Here is a 21,259-nt window from a genome sequence, read left to right on the forward strand (position 1 = left end):
TTTGGGGGGGAACCTGGCACCCCATTCTTTATGCCCAACCCCATCTGGGACCACCCTGCTCTGTCTTTTCCAAGGGATGTTCTCCTTTGATGAAACCATAGGGAGGCTCCTACTTCAAAATGGACCTGGGGTCCCTTGTGCCTACCAAGCAAGGAGGAGGGCAGGGGTGAGATGACTGAAGAAGATCACAGTAAGGGAAGACAGAACTCCTATTCTCTCCCAGTGGCTTCCCTGGTAGTTCCGAGGGGAGTAGCCCAGCCTCAGTCCCAGACTCCCCAAGGCTAGCATAGTTTGGGAGGAGAGACTTAGGAGTCGTTGAAAGTCTGTGGAGAGGGCATTAGGATTCTAGAGAGAGGAGAAAATATTTCCTTGTGAGTCATTCCTTACCATTATTTTTGCGATGATTTTTCCGACACTTCATACAGATTCCCCCAGACATAGTCCATGTGAGGCAAAGGAGAGAAAGGCCCAAGAGAAGCTTGTCCATCGAATATCAATATTGTACTAGAGAGAGCAAAATCAGAAGAGGCAGTGAACTTGGACGCTGCCTCCCACTTTATATTGCCTAGAGTAGCTCCTGGAGGGAACTGAGAGATAATGGCTCATTATCTAAGCCTCTCAGAGGTCAGATGCCCCATGGGTAGCCATTGCTTCCTACCAATAGGAAAGGGGCTTTTGACCAGTGTGGTAGGACTGTGACTGATCAGTTGATCCCTTGGTAGGAAGCAAACCTTCTTAGTAAGGAACATATCCCTGGGGCTTATAGGAAGGGGTGGAAGATACAATCCAAATGGCCTAACACCGCAGTTTATTTTGTGTCACTTTACCATGAGGGTTTATATTCTAGTAATTTAGAAGATGTTAACTTCAGTAGGAATCAAGGGGTGGCCTGCCCTCAGGAACTACTAGAAGTGATTAGTTTCTTATAGTCAAGCTATCTAAGGAAGGAATGTTGGGGATTGGTTTGAGAGGATTTATAACCTGGCTCCTTCCTAGTGATTTCAGTGTCAGGCTTTTCCCTGGGAAAGAAGTTTGATTTTGGAGTCAGTGTGCTGGAGTGAAGATGAATTGTTTTCTCTGCCAGGCTCTATTCAGGTAGTCATGGGAAATTTCAGTGAATCATGTTTTTTTTCTTCTTTATCAATGGATGTTGAGAGTGCTTGACCTAGTTTAGTACACCTCTTTCTTCAGAAAGTTTTGATTTGTTGCATGTGACAAAAGTGTAGTCAGAGTATCTTTTTTCAGAATATTAAAAGGCCACACCTCCCTGTTAGGAGAAATTCATAGTCTTTTTAGCCTAATGCTTAATAAATTCCCAAGAAAATCAGACTAATTTTCCTATAACATGCTTCCATGGGGTTCTTTCTGTCTTTGTTCCATTGGAAATATTTCAAGGACAAGATTTGTATTTTCTCTTTCTTATATAGTTTTCCTCCTCCAACTTGCCTACTGGAGTCTTTATATACATAGTAGGCCATTTGGCAAGGCTCGGCTAACTGTCCAGTGACTGAGTATAGGAGGTTAATTGCCTGATTAGAAGTGACATTCCTGGAATAAATTTTAACACTGTGGTCCTCCTGAGGTAGTATGGGAAGGCACAGTACTGTCACTGACCTTTTCTGAAAGTTGACCCCTGGTAACTACCTATATCACCTCCTTCTCAGCATAGCTCTGACTTAATGAATAAATTAAGAAAAAATAACAATTGCATTAACCTCTTTAGTGATAGTTGGTACAGAAAAACTGAGCAAAGTGTTTCTGGCAAAACAAAAACTTGTTTTCTTTTGTTCTAGATGGACTATTGTTATCTATATCACAAATTACATGAAGCCATTGTTAAATCAGGAAGAAGCTTTATTAATGACCTGGGAAGGCTGGGCATTCCACACCTGTGAGAGCACATGTGTCGACAGATGCCCACCTTTTTATTCCCTATTCCCCCTTCTAATTCCCTTTCCCTATTACCCCACTGGCTGGGTACTACAGAGGTTACAGCCCATCTGAAACACCTAATTTCCCTATTGCGATCCCTGTCCCTCTGTACTTCTCCCACTCCCCAAAATTCAGAGACCCAGGCTCTTATTTACTTTTGCCCTTATTTGGGTATGCTCACGCCCCTTCTGCTTGGGATGAGGATATGTTCATCTGTACCTAACCTCAGAACTGGTTTTCTTAGTCCATTCATTCATCAATTCTGCTTTATGTCTCCCTTTGTTTAACTTCCACCTAACCCTTAGGTTGCATTTGTTAGATTCTACTTGACTTTTGTGGAAATAAAAAACTGGCTATTTCTCACAGCTATCTATATATTTGTGTGTATATAAAGGGAGACATATCATGTCATAATTAAATTATGCAACCTTGTTTTCCATTTCTTTTATATAACTCAGGGAGTAGCGTGGTGTTGTGGTTGGAGAGCTGGCCTCAAAGCCAGACCCGAGGTTTAAGTCTCAGCTCTGGTTCTTCTGTGACCTTGGGAAAGTCCCTTACTTCTTAGTGCCCTAGGCAACCCTCTTAGACAATAAGTTGCAGAGAATGTGCTGATGATTTGACTTGGGAGAAAGTTTCATTACCTGGGAGTTCTCTAAATTAATGAAATCATAGATCCTGTTGCTTGATTTCATCTATTAAAATAATTTTAGAAGATTATACTACAATGATTCTGCCAAAGTTTTGTTTAAATGGTGTGGTTTTTACCCATTGCGGAAAGATGGAGAACCATTTAGAGCAATAGTTAATGTGAGAGTTGAGGAAAACTTTATCCACTTCTTAGTGGAAGTGGGAGTGGAATGTATTCCAGAGATAATTTGGAGGTGGAATTGAAAGGGCCTGAGAATTGATTAAGGTGGGGGAGGGGAAGAAAAGGGGCTAGGGACAGGTGGGATGAGGAAGAAGGAAGAGTCAAAGATGAGAAGAGGAGTAGAGGATGACTCCAAAATTTAGAAATCTGGATCCTGGGCAGGTGGTGGTACCAGTAACAGAAATAGAGAAGTTAGGAGAAAGGATCTTTTCTTGTTTGTTTTTGACAACGATGATTTGAATTCTGGACATGTTGAATCTGAGGTGTCATATGAATAGTCAAATAGAGGTATGCAGAAAGGAGACTTAAAAATCTATTACTAGGACTCTGAGGGGAGTTTGAGGGTAAGTATGTGATTTGAGAGTCATTCCCCTGAAAGGTGATTGAATGACTAAATTGAGTGTATAAGGTGCTTCATTCTGGTCATGAATGTACTTAGGTTCAGAGAACTAAGAGATTAGTCTCTTTGTCTACTTCATCCTGTTCTTCGTACTCCCTGCCCCAACCTTCTTATTTTGATCACAATACCCCTTTTCTCAACCCACACCACTCCATCAATTCCTTCAGCCCCAACATAGAGTCTCCCTGAACCTTGTGGGGAGGACAAAGCTTATTTAGATTGGCTTTGCTTCAATATGCAGCTTCTTCTTCCTTGGGCTCTTGCTTTCACAGATTAGGACATTCTAGCTAGAGCAGGATCCAAGGGACAGATCTTTTATTAGGCCTTGGAGGACTTTGGACTTCTGACATTTAGTTATTTAGAGAAGAATTTTAGAGCGGGGAAGATGTGGGTATAAGAAAGGTAGTGCATGCTTTTCTCTCTTCTTGCTCTCTTGGCATAAGTCTTGAATTCAGTAAATCCTTGGCTTCCATTGGGAGCTGTGGGGCATCATTTCCCTGTTCTTTTCCTCACCAAGGTGGTCTAAATGTCCTGCACATTTGTTTCTTGAAAACCATAAACTTTTAGAGTTCAGGCTTTGTCTGCACACAGTACACTTGTGTACTACTAGAGATTTCCAAAGCTTTTATCTGATGACTGTTTCTGTTCTCTCAATCAAGAGTCTTAGCACAATCTCAGGTATGATATTTTCCTGTTTGATCCTAAAGTCAGTTACAGCTTTCAGAACCTGTATATATATTTTCCTGATCCTACAGTTAATCCTTTGGGACCCAGAGCACATGGATACATATTACCAGATGGTTTCTACTGCTTATCTGTTTCCAACCAGATATGAAACTTCACATCAGGTGAATTTTTTGATGTATATATTTCTTATACGTACTTGATATAGACAGTGTTGAACTATTAGGCTTCATATATTCCCCTTCACTGTGTGACCATGGGCCAGTCACAACCTCTATGAGCCTCAACTTCTGATGTGTAAAATGGGGATAATATACCTATTGTGTTGAAAAGTAAGTGTTGGGGAATAAGGTATAAGAAAACTGGTAAGGTAGGAGAGGGCTAGGTTATGATGGTTTTTGAATGGCAAAGAGAACATTTTTTATTTGACCCTGGAGGCAAGAGGGAGCTGCTGGAGTTTATTGAGTAGTGGAGTGACATGGTTGAACCTGCACTTTAGGAAAAATATTTTAATGGCTGAATGAACAATGGATTGAAGCAGGGAAATATCTGAGGCAAGCAGACTCACTAGCAGATTATTGCTATATGTGTGAGGTGATTAGGGCCTGCACGACAGTGGTGGCTGTGTCAGAGGAGAGAAGGGGGCATATAGGAGAGATGTTGCAGAAGTGAAGTATAGAAGAGCTGTTGTGGAGGTGAAATCGACAGGCATTGGCAATAGCTTGGATAAGGGGATGAGAGATAGTGAGGAATTCAGGATGACTCCTAGTGAGCTTGAGGGAATGGCAGGATGGGGTTGCTCTTTGCAGTAATAGGGAAGTTTGGAGATGGGAGGAAGGGGAAAAGATAATGAGTTCTGTTTTGGACATGTTTAGTTTAAGATGTCTACTGGACATCCAGTTCAAAATATTTGAAATGTAGTTGGAGATGCAAGACTGCAGGTCAGCAGAGAGGTTAGGGCAGGATAGGTAGTTTTGAGACTCATCAGCACAGAGATGATGATTAATTCCATGGGAGTTGATGAGATTGCCAAATGAAGTAGTATGGAAGGAGAAGGGAGAGCCCAGGACAGAACTCTGAGGGACACTGAAGGTTAAAGGGCATGATCTGTAAGAGGATAATAGAGACTAAGAAAGAGTGGTCTGATAGGTAGGTGGAGAAGTAGGAGACAGTGATGTTCCCCAAATTTAGACATTAGATTTAAAATGTTCAATTTTGGTTTAGGGGTTAATAGGCAATACAAATTAGAGGCTTACAGTGGCCAGGATGTTTCTGGGGTCTTGAGTGAACTATCACTCAATGTATTGACTCTTTGTGTGAAACTCCTGATTGTGATTATTCTTCATTTAAAATGAAGGCTAAATGTCTTTATATGTGCTCATTGTTAACTGTTATTGAAACATGAGAAAAACAGTTATGACTTAGCCCTAAGTTGTGATTAGTGAAATTTTACAATTTGAAGTAAAATCTTTGGACTGTAATTTGACATTGTTATAAGTTTTTTAAAATTTATCTATCTATCTATTTATTTATTTATTTAGCCATCCATCCATCTATTTATTTACTCATTATTATCTATATTAATTATTTATTTTGATTTATCAACAATCATTCCATAAGCTTTGAGTTAAATGAGTTTTATAAGTTTTGGCTTAAGGTATGATTGTCTGAGTTGTCATGAAGCCAATATTTCACCATTTAAGGAGAATGCCATGTGCTATCAAAGGGAGTGTGACCTTTTAAAAATTATTCATTCATTCATTTATTACTCATTTATTTTTTCATCCATTTATTTATTTGCTTGTTCATTCATTCATTCATTCATTCATTCATTCATTATTTGGCTAGGCAATGGGTTAAGTGACTTGCCAGGTCACATAGCTAGTAACTGTTATGTGTCTGAGCCACATTTGAACTCAGGTCCTTCTGAATCCAGGGCTGGTGCTCTATCCACTGCGCCTCCTAGCTGCCCCTAAATTTATTTATTTTTTAATTTTCAACATTCACTTCCACTAGATTTTGAGTTCCAAATTTCTCCCCATCTCATCCCTCCCTCTACCCCAAGATGGCATGATTCTGTATACCCCTTACCCTAATCTGCCCTTCTATCTCTGCCCCCCTTCTTTATCCCCTTCTTCTTCTGTTATCCTCAGGATATATTTCTATATCCCATTTCCTGTATTTCTTATTTCCCAGTTGCATGTGAAGAATGATCTTAAAACTTCTACAGGTAGATGTCTGTCCCTGGGAAAAGCTGAGGGATGGTAAGCAAAGGTAAGTAAGATCCCTTTGACTCACTTCCTATTGTGCTATTACCTTCTGAATAGAATTTCCCTCTTTGTTAATTCTGAGTATGGCAACCTCTAGTTATAGGTTTGGTAACCTGGGTATGATAACCTCTGAATAATGTGGAATTTTGCTGCACAATTGGTTGTTAAACTATGACTCTTGCCTGGAATTAAATGGAACTAAGGAAGTTTTCCCCTGTTATGACTTGTGTCAGATCAATCTGTGCCCTTGAAAAAACAGTCTTGATGTTGTTATAACCATTTCCTTTCTTCTTCCTTTTATAGCAAAGTTCTATATTCAGGACAAGTGAACAGTAGAAGTTGTTATCATTGTAATACTAAATCTATTAATTAATAGAGTAATAATAAAACATCTGAGTTACTATAATAAGATTCAAGTATGAAAGCTCTTGCTATTTTAATCTGTATTTGTGGTCAACTCATAGCTATGTAACTAGTTCTTAGGCTTTCCATCCCCTTGCTAATAGTAGTATATTCATGTCTAAGATTAGGTCCTTAAAGTATCTCATTTTTCAAGATGATATGAAGATAATATATATCCTCAAAAAGGGAAGATGAAGCAAAGATGTAAACTTTTTAAAAAAAATTTAACATAGTAGTAAACTTTGGGAAAGCAATATATTATACTGTTTTCCCTAAGACTGGGACACACACACATATAATAATTGGCTTCCAAATATTTCTAATGAGAATTTTTTTTGGATGTCATAGAATCTATCCTTTTGGTGGCAGGAAGTGGGAAGAAAGATAAGAACTTGGGTATGATTAAAATAATAAAAATAACAATTCACATTTCTATTGTACTTTACAGTTACAAAGAACTTTATATGTGTTATCTTATTTCATTCTCACAATAATCTTGGGAGGAGGTGCTATTAGTATTTCTATCTCCATTTAAAGATGAAAAATCATGAGTTCAGAGACTTGCCCAAGGTCATATAGTGAGCAAATGTTAGAGCCATGATTCAAATCCAGACCTTCCAGACCTTTCCATCACACTATAGCACCATTAGAAAAAGAAGTCAAATAGGAGGAGAGAAAGAAGGGATAGAATCAGATAGAATGGTCACAAAAGTCTAATTAAGGGGATTGCTCTCTGTAACAGCAATATATTTAAGTCATTTCCCCATACATGACATCCTGTACTTCTTGGAAAGGGGCAGAAATCAGGGACTGATCAATGGATTCTGCAATAAGGGTAGGAGAAAGCAACCTCCTAGCTGAGGGCTATAAATAGTTCAGACAGAAGAATGCCTGGGTAGTCTTCAGGCTGAGGTCATAGTTCTCCAGAAATCAGTGTCTGGGAGGAAAGTCAGAGCTTCTAGAGTCTATTACAGAAGTGTCGACCCTCACAGCACTCTTTTATGACCATCTTTTGACCTATTATTATTTTTGATTCTTGGCAATTCTCTTTACACATCAGCGCTGCGTACTGAATGACTCCATCTAGGAAAGCAGAAAGACAAACATTTCCAAGGGTCTAGATGAGAGACTCCAGGCAACTATAGTGGCCACCTTCATTCCTATTGCCCATTAGCCCAACGATACAGGCAAACCTATATGAAGTGAGTTTAGCTTCTGTTGGGATTGGATCATACTTGGAATGCCTTCCAGGGTCCTGGACTATCAATGATGATTATTCTGGGATGCTCCACCTCCCATGACCCCTAGGGGCCTCCCTAGACCACAGACTGAGATGGCCAAAGCCACAACCCAGCAAGGGCTATCAGAATTACCCAGGCCCAATAAATCAGCCCACCTCCCCCTACCTCCACCTACCATAGTAGAATTCTCAGTTAAACAGCTCTCATTTCTGTTGTCGTACAGGTACCAAATCCAACTGTACACTTCCTATCTGGAAGTATAAAGTTGCAAGTTCTACATTTCAGAGGCTCAGTAGCTGTCGGAATACAGAAAGCAAAGTGAAAATGCTAAGCTTGACTCTGCCTGTAATAGAAGTTTCCATTAGCTAGAAGGCATTCAGAAAGGGGGAGGGGAGGAACCTGGGGCCCCGTTCTTTACACCCAACCTAATCTAGGATCACCCTGCTCTGTCTTTTCCAAGGGATGTTCTCCTTTGATGAAACCATAGGGAGGCTCCTACTTCAAAATGGACCTGGGGTCCCTTGTGCCTACCAAGCAAGGAGGAGGGCAGGGGTGAGATGACTGAAGAAGATCACAGTAAGGGAAGACAGAACTCCTATTCTCTCCCAGTGGCTTCCCTGGTAGTTCCGAGGGGAGTAGCCCAGCCTCAGTCCCAGACTCCCCAAGGCTAGCATAGTTTGGGAGGAGAGACTTAGGAGTCGTTGAAAGTCTGTGGAGAGGGCATTAGGATTCTAGAGAGAGGAGAAAATATTTCCTTGTGAGTCATTCCTTACCATTATTTTTGCGATGATTTTTCCGACACTTCATACAGATTCCCCCAGACATAGTCCATGTGAGGCAAAGGAGAGAAAGGCCCAAGAGAAGCTTGTCCATCGAATATCAATATTGTACTAGAGAGAGCAAAATCAGAAGAGGCAGTGAACTTGGACGCTGCCTCCCACTTTATATTGCCTAGAGTAGCTCCTGGAGGAACTGAGAGATAATGGCTCATTATCTAAGCCTCTCAGAGGTCAGATGCCCCATGGGTAGCCATTGCTTCCTACCAATAGGAAAGGGGCTTTTGACCAGTGTGGTAGGACTGTGACTGATCAGTTGATCCCTTGGTAGGAAGCAAACCTTCTTAGTAAGGAACATATCCCTGGGGCTTATAGGAAGGGGTGGAAGATACAATCCAAATGGCCTAACACCGCAGTTTATTTTGTGTCACTTTACCATGAGGGTTTATATTCTAGTAATTTAGAAGATGTTAACTTCAGTAGGAATCAAGGGGTGGCCTGCCCTCAGGAACTACTAGAAGTGATTAGTTTCTTATAGTCAAGCTATCTAAGGAAGGAATGTTGGGGATTGGTTTGAGAGGATTTATAACCTGGCTCCTTCCTAGTGATTTCAGTGTCAGGCTTTTCCCTGGGAAAGAAGTTTGATTTTGGAGTCAGTGTGCTGGAGTGAAGATGAATTGTTTTCTCTGCCAGGCTCTATTCAGGTAGTCATGGGAAATTCAGTGAATCATGTTTTTTTCTTCTTTATCAATGGATGTTGAGAGTGCTTGACCTAGTTTAGTACACCTCTTTTTCAGAAAGTTTTGATTTGTTGCATGTGACAAAAGTGTAGTCAGAGTATCTTTTTTCAGAATATTAAAAGGCCACACCTCCCTGTTAGGAGAAATTCATAGTCTTTTTAGCCTAATGCTTAATAAATTCCCAAGAAAATCAGACTAATTTTCCTATAACATGCTTCCATGGGGTTCTTTCTGTCTTTGTTCCATTGGAAATATTTCAAGGACAAGATTTGTATTTTCTCTTTCTTATATAGTTTTCCTCCTCCAACTTGCCTACTGGAGTCTTTATATACATAGTAGGCCATTTGGCAAGGCTCGGCTAACTGTCCAGTGACTGAGTATAGGAGGTTAATTGCCTGATTAGAAGTGACATTCCTGGAATAAATTTTAACACTGTGGTCCTCCTGAGGTAGTATGGGAAGGCACAGTACTGTCACTGACCTTTTCTGAAAGTTGACCCCTGGTAACTACCTATATCACCTCCTTCTCAGCATAGCTCTGACTTAATGAATAAATTAAGAAAAAATAACAATTGCATTAACCTCTTTAGTGATAGTTGGTACAGAAAAACTGAGCAAAGTGTTTCTGGCAAAACAAAAACTTGTTTTCTTTTGTTCTAGATGGACTATTGTTATCTATATCACAAATTACATGAAGCCATTGTTAAATCAGGAAGAAGCTTTATTAATGACCTGGGAAGGCTGGGCATTCCACACCTGTGAGAGCACATGTGTCGACAGATGCCCACCTTTTTATTCCCTATTCCCCCTTCTAATTCCCTTTCCCTATTACCCCACTGGCTGGGTACTACAGAGGTTACAGCCCATCTGAAACACCTAATTTCCCTATTGCGATCCCTGTCCCTCTGTACTTCTCCCACTCCCCAAAATTCAGAGACCCAGGCTCTTATTTACTTTTGCCCTTATTTGGGTATGCTCACGCCCCTTCTGCTTGGGATGAGGATATGTTCATCTGTACCTAACCTCAGAACTGGTTTTCTTAGTCCATTCATTCATCAATTCTGCTTTATGTCTCCCTTTGTTTAACTTCCACCTAACCCTTAGGTTGCATTTGTTAGATTCTACTTGACTTTTGTGGAAATAAAAAAACTGGCTTATTCTCACAGCTATCTATATATTTTTGTATATAAAGGAGACATATCATGTCATAATTAAAATTATGCAACCTTGTTTTCCATTTCTTTATATAACTCAGGAGTAGCGTGTGTGTTGGAGAGCTGGCCTCAAAGCCAGACCCGAGGTTTAAGTCTCAGCTCTTCTTCTGTGACCTTGGGAAAGTCCCTACTTCTTAGTGCCCTAGGCAACCCTCTTAGACAATAAGTTGCAGAGAATGTGCTGATGATTTGACTTGGGAGAAAGTTCATTACCTGGGAGTTCTCTAAATTAATGAAATCATAGATCCTGTTGCTTGATTTCATCTATTAAAATAATTTTAGAAGATTATACTACAATGATTCTGCCAAAGTTTGTTTAAATGTGTGGTTTTTACCCATTGCGGAAAGATGGAGAACCATTTAGAGCAATAGTTAATGTGAGAGTTGAGGAAAACTTTATCCACTTCTTAGTGGAAGGGAGTGGAATGTATTCCAGAGATAATTTGGAGGTGAATTGAAAGGGCCTGAGAATGATTAAGGTGGGAGGGGAAGAAAAGGGCTAGGACAGGTGGGATGAGGAAGAAGGAAGAGTCAAAGATGAAAAGAGGAGTAGAGGATGACTCCAAAATTAGAAATCTGGATCCTGGCAGTGTGGTACCAGTAACAGAAAAGAGAAGTTAGGAGAAAGGATCTTTTCTTGTTTGTTTTGACAACGATGATTTGAATTCTGGACATGTTGAATCTGAGGTCATATGAATAGTCAAATAGAGGTATGCAGAAAGGAGACTTAAAAATCTATTACTAGGACTCTGAGGGGAGTTTGAGGGTAAGTATGTGATTTGAGAGTCATTCCCCTGAAAGGTGATTGAATGACTAAATTGAGTGTATAAGTGCTTCATTCTGGTCATGAATGTACTTAGGTTCAGAGAACTAAGAGATTAGTCTCTTTGTCTACTTCATCCTGTTCTTCGTACTCCCTGCCCCAACCTTCTTATTTTGACACAATACCCCTTTTCTCAACCCACACCACTCCATCAATTCCTTCAGCCCCAACATAGAGTCTCCCTGAACCTTGTGGGAGGACAAAGCTTATTTAGATTGGCTTTGCTTCAATATGCAGCTTCTTCTTCCTTGGGCTCTTGCTTTCACAGATTAGGACATTCTAGCTAGAGCAGGATCCAAGGGACAGATCTTTTATTAGGCCTTGGAGGACTTTGGACTTCTGACATTTAGTTATTTAGAGAAGAATTTTAGAGCGGGGAAGATGTGGGTATAAGAAAGGTAGTGCATGCTTTTCTCTCTTCTTGCTCTCTTGGCATAAGTCTTGAATTCAGTAAATCCTTGGCTTCCATTGGGAGCTGTGGGGCATCATTTCCCTGTTCTTTTCCTCACCAAGGTGGTCTAAATGTCCTGCACATTTGTTTCTTGAAAACCATAAACTTTTAGAGTTCAGGCTTTGTCTGCACACAGTACACTTGTGTACTACTAGAGATTTCCAAAGCTTTTATCTGATGACTGTTTCTGTTCTCTCAATCAAGAGTCTTAGCACAATCTCAGGTATGATATTTTCCTGTTTGATCCTAAAGTCAGTTACAGCTTTCAGAACCTGTATATATATTTTCCTGATCCTACAGTTAATCCTTTGGGACCCAGAGCACATGGATACATATTACCAGATGGTTTCTACTGCTTATCTGTTTCCAACCAGATATGAAACTTCACATCAGGTGAATTTTTTGATGTATATATTTCTTATACGTACTTGATATAGACAGTGTTGAACTATTAGGCTTCATATATTCCCCTTCACTGTGTGACCATGGGCCAGTCACAACCTCTATGAGCCTCAACTTCTGATGTGTAAAATGGGGATAATATACCTATTGTGTTGAAAAGTAAGTGTTGGGGAATAAGGTATAAGAAAACTGGTAAGGTAGGAGAGGGCTAGGTTATGATGGTTTTTGAATGGCAAAGAGAACATTTTTTATTTGACCCTGGAGGCAAGAGGGAGCTGCTGGAGTTTATTGAGTAGTGGAGTGACATGGTTGAACCTGCACTTTAGGAAAAATATTTTAATGGCTGAATGAACAATGGATTGAAGCAGGGAAATATCTGAGGCAAGCAGACTCACTAGCAGATTATTGCTATATGTGTGAGGTGATTAGGGCCTGCACGACAGTGGTGGCTGTGTCAGAGGAGAGAAGGGGGCATATAGGAGAGATGTTGCAGAAGTGAAGTATAGAAGAGCTGTTGTGGAGGTGAAATCGACAGGCATTGGCAATAGCTTGGATAAGGGGATGAGAGATAGTGAGGAATTCAGGATGACTCCTAGTGAGCTTGAGGGAATGGCAGGATGGGGTTGCTCTTTGCAGTAATAGGGAAGTTTGGAGATGGGAGGAAGGGGAAAAGATAATGAGTTCTGTTTTGGACATGTTTAGTTTAAGATGTCTACTGGACATCCAGTTCAAAATATTTGAAATGTAGTTGGAGATGCAAGACTGCAGGTCAGCAGAGAGGTTAGGGCAGGATAGGTAGTTTTGAGACTCATCAGCACAGAGATGATGATTAATTCCATGGGAGTTGATGAGATTGCCAAATGAAGTAGTATGGAAGGAGAAGGGAGAGCCCAGGACAGAACTCTGAGGGACACTGAAGGTTAAAGGGCATGATCTGTAAGAGGATAATAGAGACTAAGAAAGAGTGGTCTGATAGGTAGGTGGAGAAGTAGGAGACAGTGATGTTCCCCAAATTTAGACATTAGATTTAAAATGTTCAATTTTGGTTTAGGGGTTAATAGGCAATACAAATTAGAGGCTTACAGTGGCCAGGATGTTTCTGGGGTCTTGAGTGAACTATCACTCAATGTATTGACTCTTTGTGTGAAACTCCTGATTGTGATTATTCTTCATTTAAAATGAAGGCTAAATGTCTTTATATGTGCTCATTGTTAACTGTTATTGAAACATGAGAAAAACAGTTATGACTTAGCCCTAAGTTGTGATTAGTGAAATTTTACAATTTGAAGTAAAATCTTTTGGACTGTAATTTGACATTGTTATAAGTTTTTTAAAATTTATCTATCTATCTATTTATTTATTTATTTAGCCATCCATCCATCTATTTATTTACTCATTTATTTATCTATATTAATTAATTTATTTTGATTTATCAACAATCATTTCCATAAGCTTTTGAGTATTAAATGAGTTGTTATAAGTTTTGGCTTAAGGTATGATTGTCTGAGTTGTCATGAAGCCAATATTTCACCATTTAAGGAGAATGCCATGTGCTATCCAAAGGGAGTGTGACCTTTTAAAAATTCATTCATTCATTCATTTATTTACTCATTTATTTTTTCATCCATTTATTTATTTGCTTGTTCATTCATTCATTCATTCATTCATTCATTCATTTATTTGGCTAGGCAATGGGGTTAAGTGACTTGCCAGGGTCACATAGCTAGTAACTGTTATGTGTCTGAGGCCACATTTGAACTCAGGTCCTTCTGAATCCAGGGCTGGTGCTCTATCCACTGCGCCTCCTAGCTGCCCCTAAATTTATTTATTTTTAATTTTCAACATTCACTTCCACTAGATTTTGAGTTCCAAATTTCTCCCCATCTCATCCCTCCCTCTACCCCAAGATGGCATGATTCTGTATACCCCTTACCCTAATCTGCCCTTCTATCTCTGCCCCCCTTCTCTTATCCCCTTCTTCTTCTGTTATCCTCAGGATATATTTCTATATCCCATTTCCTGTATTTCTTATTTCCCAGTTGCATGTGAAGAATGATCTTAAAACTTCTACAGGTAGATGTCTGTCCCTGGGAAAAGCTGAGGGGATGGGTAAGCAAAGGTAAGTAAGATCCCTTTGACTCACTTTCCTATTGTGCTATTTACCTTCTGAATAGGAAATTTTCCCTCTTTGTTAATTCTGAGGTATGGCAACCTCTAGTTATAGGTTTGGTAACCTGGGTATGATAACCTCTGAATAATGTGGAATTTTGCTGCACAATTGGTTGTTAAACTATGACTCTTGCCTGGAATTAAATGGAACTAAGGAAGTTTTCCCCTGTTATGACTTGTGTCAGATCAATCTGTGCCCTTGAAAAAACAGTCTTGATGTTGTTATAACCATTTCCTTTCTTCTTCCTTTTATAGCAAAGTTCTATATTCAGGACAAGTGAACAGTAGAAGTTGTTATCATTGTAATACTAAATCTATTAATTAATAGAGTAATAATAAAACATCTGAGTTACTATAATAAGATTCAAGTATGAAAGCTCTTGCTATTTTAATCTGTATTTGTGGTCAACTTCATAGCCTATGTAACTAGTTCTTAGGCTTTCCATCCCCTTGCTAATAGTAGTATATTCATGTCTAAGATTAGGTCCTTAAAGTATCTCATTTCTTCAAGATGATATGAAGATAATATATATCCTCAAAAAGGGAAGATGAAGCAAAGATGTAAACTTTTTAAAAAAAATTTAACATAGTAGTAAACTTTGGGAAAGCAATAATATTATACTGTTTTCCCTAAGGACTGGGACACACACACATATAATAATTGGCTTCCAAATATTTCTAATGAGAATTTTTTTTGGGATGTCATAGAATCTATCCTTTTGGTGGCAGGAAGTGGGGAAGAAAGATAAGAACTTGGGTATGATTAAAATAATAAAAATAACAATTCACATTTCTATTGTACTTTACAGTTACAAAGAACTTTATATGTGTTATCTTATTTCATTCTCACAATAATCTTGGGAGGGAGGTGCTATTAGTATTTCTATCTCCATTTAAAGATGAAAAATCATGAGTTCAGAGACTTGCCCAAGGTCATATAGTGAGCAAATGTTAGAGCCATGATTCAAATCCAGACCTTCCAGACCTTTCCATCACACTATAGCACCATTAGAAAAAGAAGTCAAATAGGAGGGAGAGAAAGAAGGGATAGAATCAGATAGAATGGTCACAAAAAGTCTAATTCAAGGGGGATTGCTCTCTGTAACAGCAATATATTTAAGTCATTTCCCCATACATGGACATCCTGTACTTCTTGGAAAGGGGCAGAAATCAGGGACTGATCAATGGATTCTGCAATAAGGGTAGGAGAAAGCAACCTCCTAGCTGAGGGCTATAAATAGTTCAGACAGAAGAATGCCTGGGTAGTCTTCAGGCTGAGGTCATAGTTCTCCAGAAATCAGTGTCTGGGGAGGAAAGTCAGAGCTTCTAGAGTCTATTACAGAAGTGTCGACCCTCACAGCACTCTTTTATGACCATCTTTTGACCTATTATTATTTTTGATTCTTGGCAATTCTCTTTACACATCAGCGCTGCGTACTGAATGACTCCATCTAGGAAAGCAGAAAGACAAACATTTCCAAGGGTCTAGATGAGAGACTCCAAGGCAACTATAGTGGCCACCTTCATTCCTATTGCCCATTAGCCCAACGATACAGGCAAACCTATATGAAGTGAGTTTAGCTTCTGTTGGGGATTGGATCATACTTGGGAATGCCTTCCAGGGTCCTGGACTATCAATGATGATTATTCTGGGATGCTCCACCTCCCATGACCCCTAGGGGCCTCCCTAGACCACAGACTGAGATGGCCAAAGCCACAACCCAGGCAAGGGCTATCAGAATTACCCAGGCCCAATAAATCAGCCCACCTCCCACCTACCTCCACCTACCATAGTAGAATTTCTCAGTTAAACAGCTCTCATTTCTTGTTGTCGTACAGGTACCAAATCCAACTGTACACTTCCTATCTGGAAGTATAAAGTTGCAAGTTCTACATTTCAGAGGCTCAGTAGCTGTCGGAATACAGAAAGCAAAGTGAAAATGCTAAGCTTGACTCTGCCTGTAATAGAAGTTTCCATTAGCTAGAAGGCATTCAGAAAGGGGGAGGGGAGGAACCTGGGGCCCCGTTCTTTACACCCAACCTAATCTAGGATCACCCTGCTCTGTCTTTTCCAAGGGATGTTCTCCTTTGATGAAACCATAGGGAGGCTCCTACTTCAAAATGGACTTGTAGTCCCTTGTGCCTACCGAGCAAGGAGGAGGGCAGGGGTGAGATGACTGAAGAAGATCACAGTAAGGGAAGACAGAACTCCTATTCTCTCCCAGTGGCTTCCCTGGTAGTTCCGAGGGGAGTAGCCCAGCCTCAGTCCCAGACTCCCCAAGGCTAGCATAGTTTGGGAGGAGAGACTTAGGAGTCGTTGAAAGTCTGTGGAGAGGGCATTAGGATTCTAGAGAGAGGAGAAAATATTTCCTTGTGAGTCATTCCTTACCATTATTTTTGCGATGATTTTTCCGACACTTCATACAGATTCCCCCAGACATAGTCCATGTGAGGCAAAGGAGAGAAAGGCCCAAGAGAAGCTTGTCCATCGAATATCAATATTGTACTAGAGAGAGCAAAATCAGAAGAGGCAGTGAACTTGGACGCTGCCTCCCACTTTATATTGCCTAGAGTAGCTCCTGGAGGGAACTGAGAGATAATGGCTCATTATCTAAGCCTCTCAGAGGTCAGATGCCCCATGGGTAGCCATTGCTTCCTACCAATAGGAAAGGGGCTTTTGACCAGTGTGGTAGGACTGTGACTGATCAGTTGATCCCTTGGTAGGAAGCAAACCTTCTTAGTAAGGAACATATCCTGGGGCTTATAGGAAGGGGTGGAAGATACAATCCAAATGGCCTAACACCGCAGTTTATTTTGTGTCACTTTACCATGAGGGTTTATATTCTAGTAATTTAGAAGATGTTAACTTCAGTAGGAATCAAGGGGTGGCCTGCCCTCAGGAACTACTAGAAGTGATTAGTTTCTTATAGTCAAGCTATCTAAGGAAGGAATGTTGGGGATTGGTTTGAGAGGATTTATAACCTGGCTCCTTCCTAGTGATTTCAGTGTCAGGCTTTTCCCTGGGAAAGAAGTTTGATTTTGGAGTCAGTGTGCTGGAGTGAAGATGAATTGTTTTCTCTGCCAGGCTCTATTCAGGTAGTCATGGGAAACTTCAGTGAATCATATTTTTTTTCTTCTTTATCAATGGATGTTGAGAGTGCTTGACCTAGTTTAGTACACCTCTTTCTTCAGAAAGTTTTGATTTGTTGCATGTGACAAAAGTGTAGTCAGAGTATCTTTTTTCAGAATATTAAAAGGCCACACCTCCCTGTTAGGAGAAATTCATAGCCTTTTTAGCCTAATGCTTTATAAATTCCCAAGAAAATCAGACTAATTTTCCTATAACATGCTTCCATGGGGTTCTTTCTGTCTTTGTTCCATTGGAAATATTTCAAGGACAAGATTTGTATTTTCTCTTTCTTATATAGTTTTCCTCCTCCAACTTGCCTACTGGAGTCTTTATATACATAGTAGGCCATTTGGCAAGGCTCGGCTAACTGTCCAGTGACTGAGTATAGGAGGTTAATTGCCTGATTAGAAGTGACATTCCTGGAATAAATTTTAACACTGTGGTCCTCCTGAGGTAGTATGGGAAGGCACAGTACTGTCACTGACCTTTTCTGAAAGTTGACCCCTGGTAACTACCTATATCACCTCCTTCTCAGCATAGCTCTGACTTAATGAATAAATTAAGAAAAAATAACAATTGCATTAACCTCTTTAGTGATAGTTGGTACAGAAAAACTGAGGTTTGTCTTTTCATTTGTTCTAGATAGGCTATGTATATATTTGTGTGTATATTAAAGGGAGACAGATCATGTAATAAAATTATACCACCTTGTTTTCCATTTCTTTTATATAACTCATGGAGAAATAGGGTGGTGTTGTGGATGGAGATCTGGCCCCAAAGCCAGAAAGACGTGGGTTTAAGTCTCAGCTCTGGTTCTGTGACCTTGGGAAAGTCACTTACTTCTTAGTGCCCTAGGCAACCCTCTTAGACAATTCTGCAGAGAAGTTGCTAATGATTTGACTTGGTAGAGGGAGTTTTGCCACTTGGAAGTTCTTTAAATTAATGAAATCATAGATGCAGTCCTTATCTATAATTTCTTTCTTATTTAAATCATCAAGTTTACTGAATTCTTCTTTGAACAACTTTGTACTAGAAAATATATCAAATACAAAAGAAGTTTAAAATATTGTCTTATCCACACTTTGTGTAGCCCACAGTACTCTGAATATGTTATACTGTTAATATTTGTGGAATAACTTTTACTTGACTCAGATATCAACTCACAGCATCATCTCATGCCTCTCTTCCCTTTCACGTGAAACCCTTAGAAAGCATAGCTATAATGCAAATTAGGTAAGAGCAAAGGAAGTCTCTGTAAAAAGTGCTTTGAAAAATCTGAGAAGTGAGAGGTTTCCTCCATTGGAATAATAGTGTACATCAAGGCATTGGGGGAAATAAAATATTTAGATGACACATTGTCCTTATTGGGTTTATGTTCTAGGACGGACATGTGATACATAATGAAATACTTATAATATAAAAGAATACATGAAAAAGCAGTAAGAGAAGTGGAAGCAAAGTGATATATGTAGGTTAAAGGGAGGAAAAACCTACTGGAAGGAACTTTTTTTTTGGCTAGGCAGTGGAGTTAAGTGACTTGCCCAGGGTCACACAGCTAGTAAGTGTCAAATGTCTGAGGCTGAATTTGAACTCAGGTTCTCCTGTCTCCCAGGCTGGTGCTGTATCCACTGTACCACCTAGCTTCCCCTGGAAAGAAATTTTGAGACCATGTAGTTTAAACCCCTAATTTTACAGATGAGTAATAGATACTCAGAGCTGGAAAGTGACTTGCTCCGGGTAACACACATCATAAATAGCTGAGATAAGATTCAAATATAGGTTCAAAACCAGTGCCGTTTTTTTTTTTTTTCACTGAGCTATCCTGCCACAGTACAGACTGTCAGAAATTAGGAAAGTTTCTTGGAAGGGTTGCATACGAATTCAACAGGCAGAGGAGAAAGAACATTCCAGAATTTAATATGAGAATGGGGGTGAGAATGAGAGACATAAGGGACATGCAATACAGTTTGGTTGTAGCATAGAGTATGCACAAGGGAATGGTATATGATAAGTCTAGAGGGAACTACCAGATTGCAGAAGGCCTTGAGTGCCATATAAAGGGCTTGAAATCTGTTGGGCAGATATTAATAGGTTTTTGAGAATAGTAGTGATGTTCCTAGATCTATACATAAGGAGGATTAATTTGACATCAGTTTGAAGGATAGATCAGAGGAAGAGAGAGAACAGAGGTCTTAAAATATCTAGGGAAGCTGATGCAGTGGTCCTAAATGACCCTGACCTATTTGCTTTTCATCATACAAGATAGCCCTTCTCCTCTCTCTCTCTGTGTCTTTGCTGTAACTATCACTCATGTCTAGAATACTTTTCTCCCTCACCTTGGCCTCTTAGAATCCCTTGTTTTCTTTAAAACTCAACTCAAATTCTACCTTCCTTAGGAGGCCTTTCTAGCTACCCTTTAGCTGAGCTTCTTGAAGGAGACTGTTTTTGCCTTTTTTGATATCCCCAGCTTTTTTAAAGCATATTGCCTGGCAATGGAGATATACAGATTTTCTGAGGCTAGAGATTGGTAACTGACTAAATATGAGAGGTGCAAGAAAAGGAAGAGTACAATGTAATTTCAGGGTTCAAACACAGGCACCTGAATGAAATAGTGAAGCCAGAGGGAGATTTTTGATCATTACCTTGTCATGGTGGAGGGGCTTATGTAGCTCAATGAAACTATGAGCTCTTCTGTGTACGGTTACTCAAGATGCACAGGTCAGTAAAGAGTTTGGCAAAAGGTGATCCAAGAGGGAAATGACAAACCACTTCAGTATTTTTGCCAAGAAAACCCCACAGGTAGTATTAAGATGATAAAAGATACAGCACCAAAAGATGAGCCCCTCAGGTCAGAAGGTGTCCAGCGTGCTACTCGTGAAAAGTGGAGGACAACTAGAAGTAGCTCCAGCACTAATGAAGCTACTGGGCCAAAACCAAAAGGAAGCTCAGCTGCAGATGTACCTGGTGAGGAAAGGAAAGTATGATAATGTAAGATTTATGAACCAAGGTAAGCTGGAGGGGGTCAAAGAGGAGATGAAAGATTAAACATTGAGATTTCAGGTCTCAGGGAACTTCAATGGATGGAAATGGCTGGATATGGCTGGATTTAATTCAGGTGATCACTACATAAACTATTATGGGCAAGAATCTCTTAGAAAAAGTAGAGTAGCCCTCATAGTGAATAAAAGGGTGAGAAGAGTAGTACTGTGGTATAATTGCAAAAATGACAGTATATTTGTTTGAATCCAAGGCAAACCCTTCACCATCACAGTAACACAAGTCTATGCTCTAAATACTGATTCAGAAAAAGCCAAAGTTGATCAGTTCTATGAAAACCTACAACATCTTCTAGAAATAATACCCCAAAAAAGACATCGCATTTATCATAGGGGATTGAAATGCTAAAGTAGGGAATCAAAAAATAATTGGTTAAAAAAAGGCAAGTTTGGCTTCAAAATACAAAATGAAGCAAGGCAGAGACTAATAGAGTTTTGTCAAGATAACTCACTGGCCATAGAAAATAACTCTTTTTTAAAAAAAATTTATTAATTTATTTTGATTTATTAACAATCACTTCCATATGCGTTTGAGCTCAAAATTTTTCTCCCCCTTCCTCCCCCCCACCCTCCCCAAGATGGCACACAATCTGATATAGGCTTTACATTTACATACCCATTAAACATATTTTCACATTAGTGAAGTTGTAAGTAAAAATTAAAACCAATAGGAGGAACCATCAGAAAGATGAAACAAAACTC

At 39.7% G+C, this 21,259-nt stretch overlaps 1 long non-coding RNA gene across 1 annotated transcript; it reads right to left on the reverse strand.

The window, feature by feature from the left end:
* Positions 1-15,101: 15,101 nt before the first annotated feature.
* LOC110218130 (uncharacterized) lies at positions 15,102-16,873 on the reverse strand. The gene is made up of 3 exons (XR_013482847.1): positions 16,761-16,873; positions 16,161-16,283; positions 15,102-15,822 (listed from the first exon to the last, which is right to left on the reverse strand). It is a non-coding gene; the product is annotated as an uncharacterized LOC110218130 (long non-coding RNA).
* Positions 16,874-21,259: the final 4,386 nt, after the last annotated feature.

This window comes from Phascolarctos cinereus, unplaced genomic scaffold (genome assembly GCF_003287225.1).
Source record: "Phascolarctos cinereus isolate Bilbo 61053 unplaced genomic scaffold, phaCin_HiC Scaffold_726;HRSCAF=1367, whole genome shotgun sequence".
NCBI lineage: Eukaryota > Metazoa > Chordata > Mammalia > Diprotodontia > Phascolarctidae > Phascolarctos > Phascolarctos cinereus.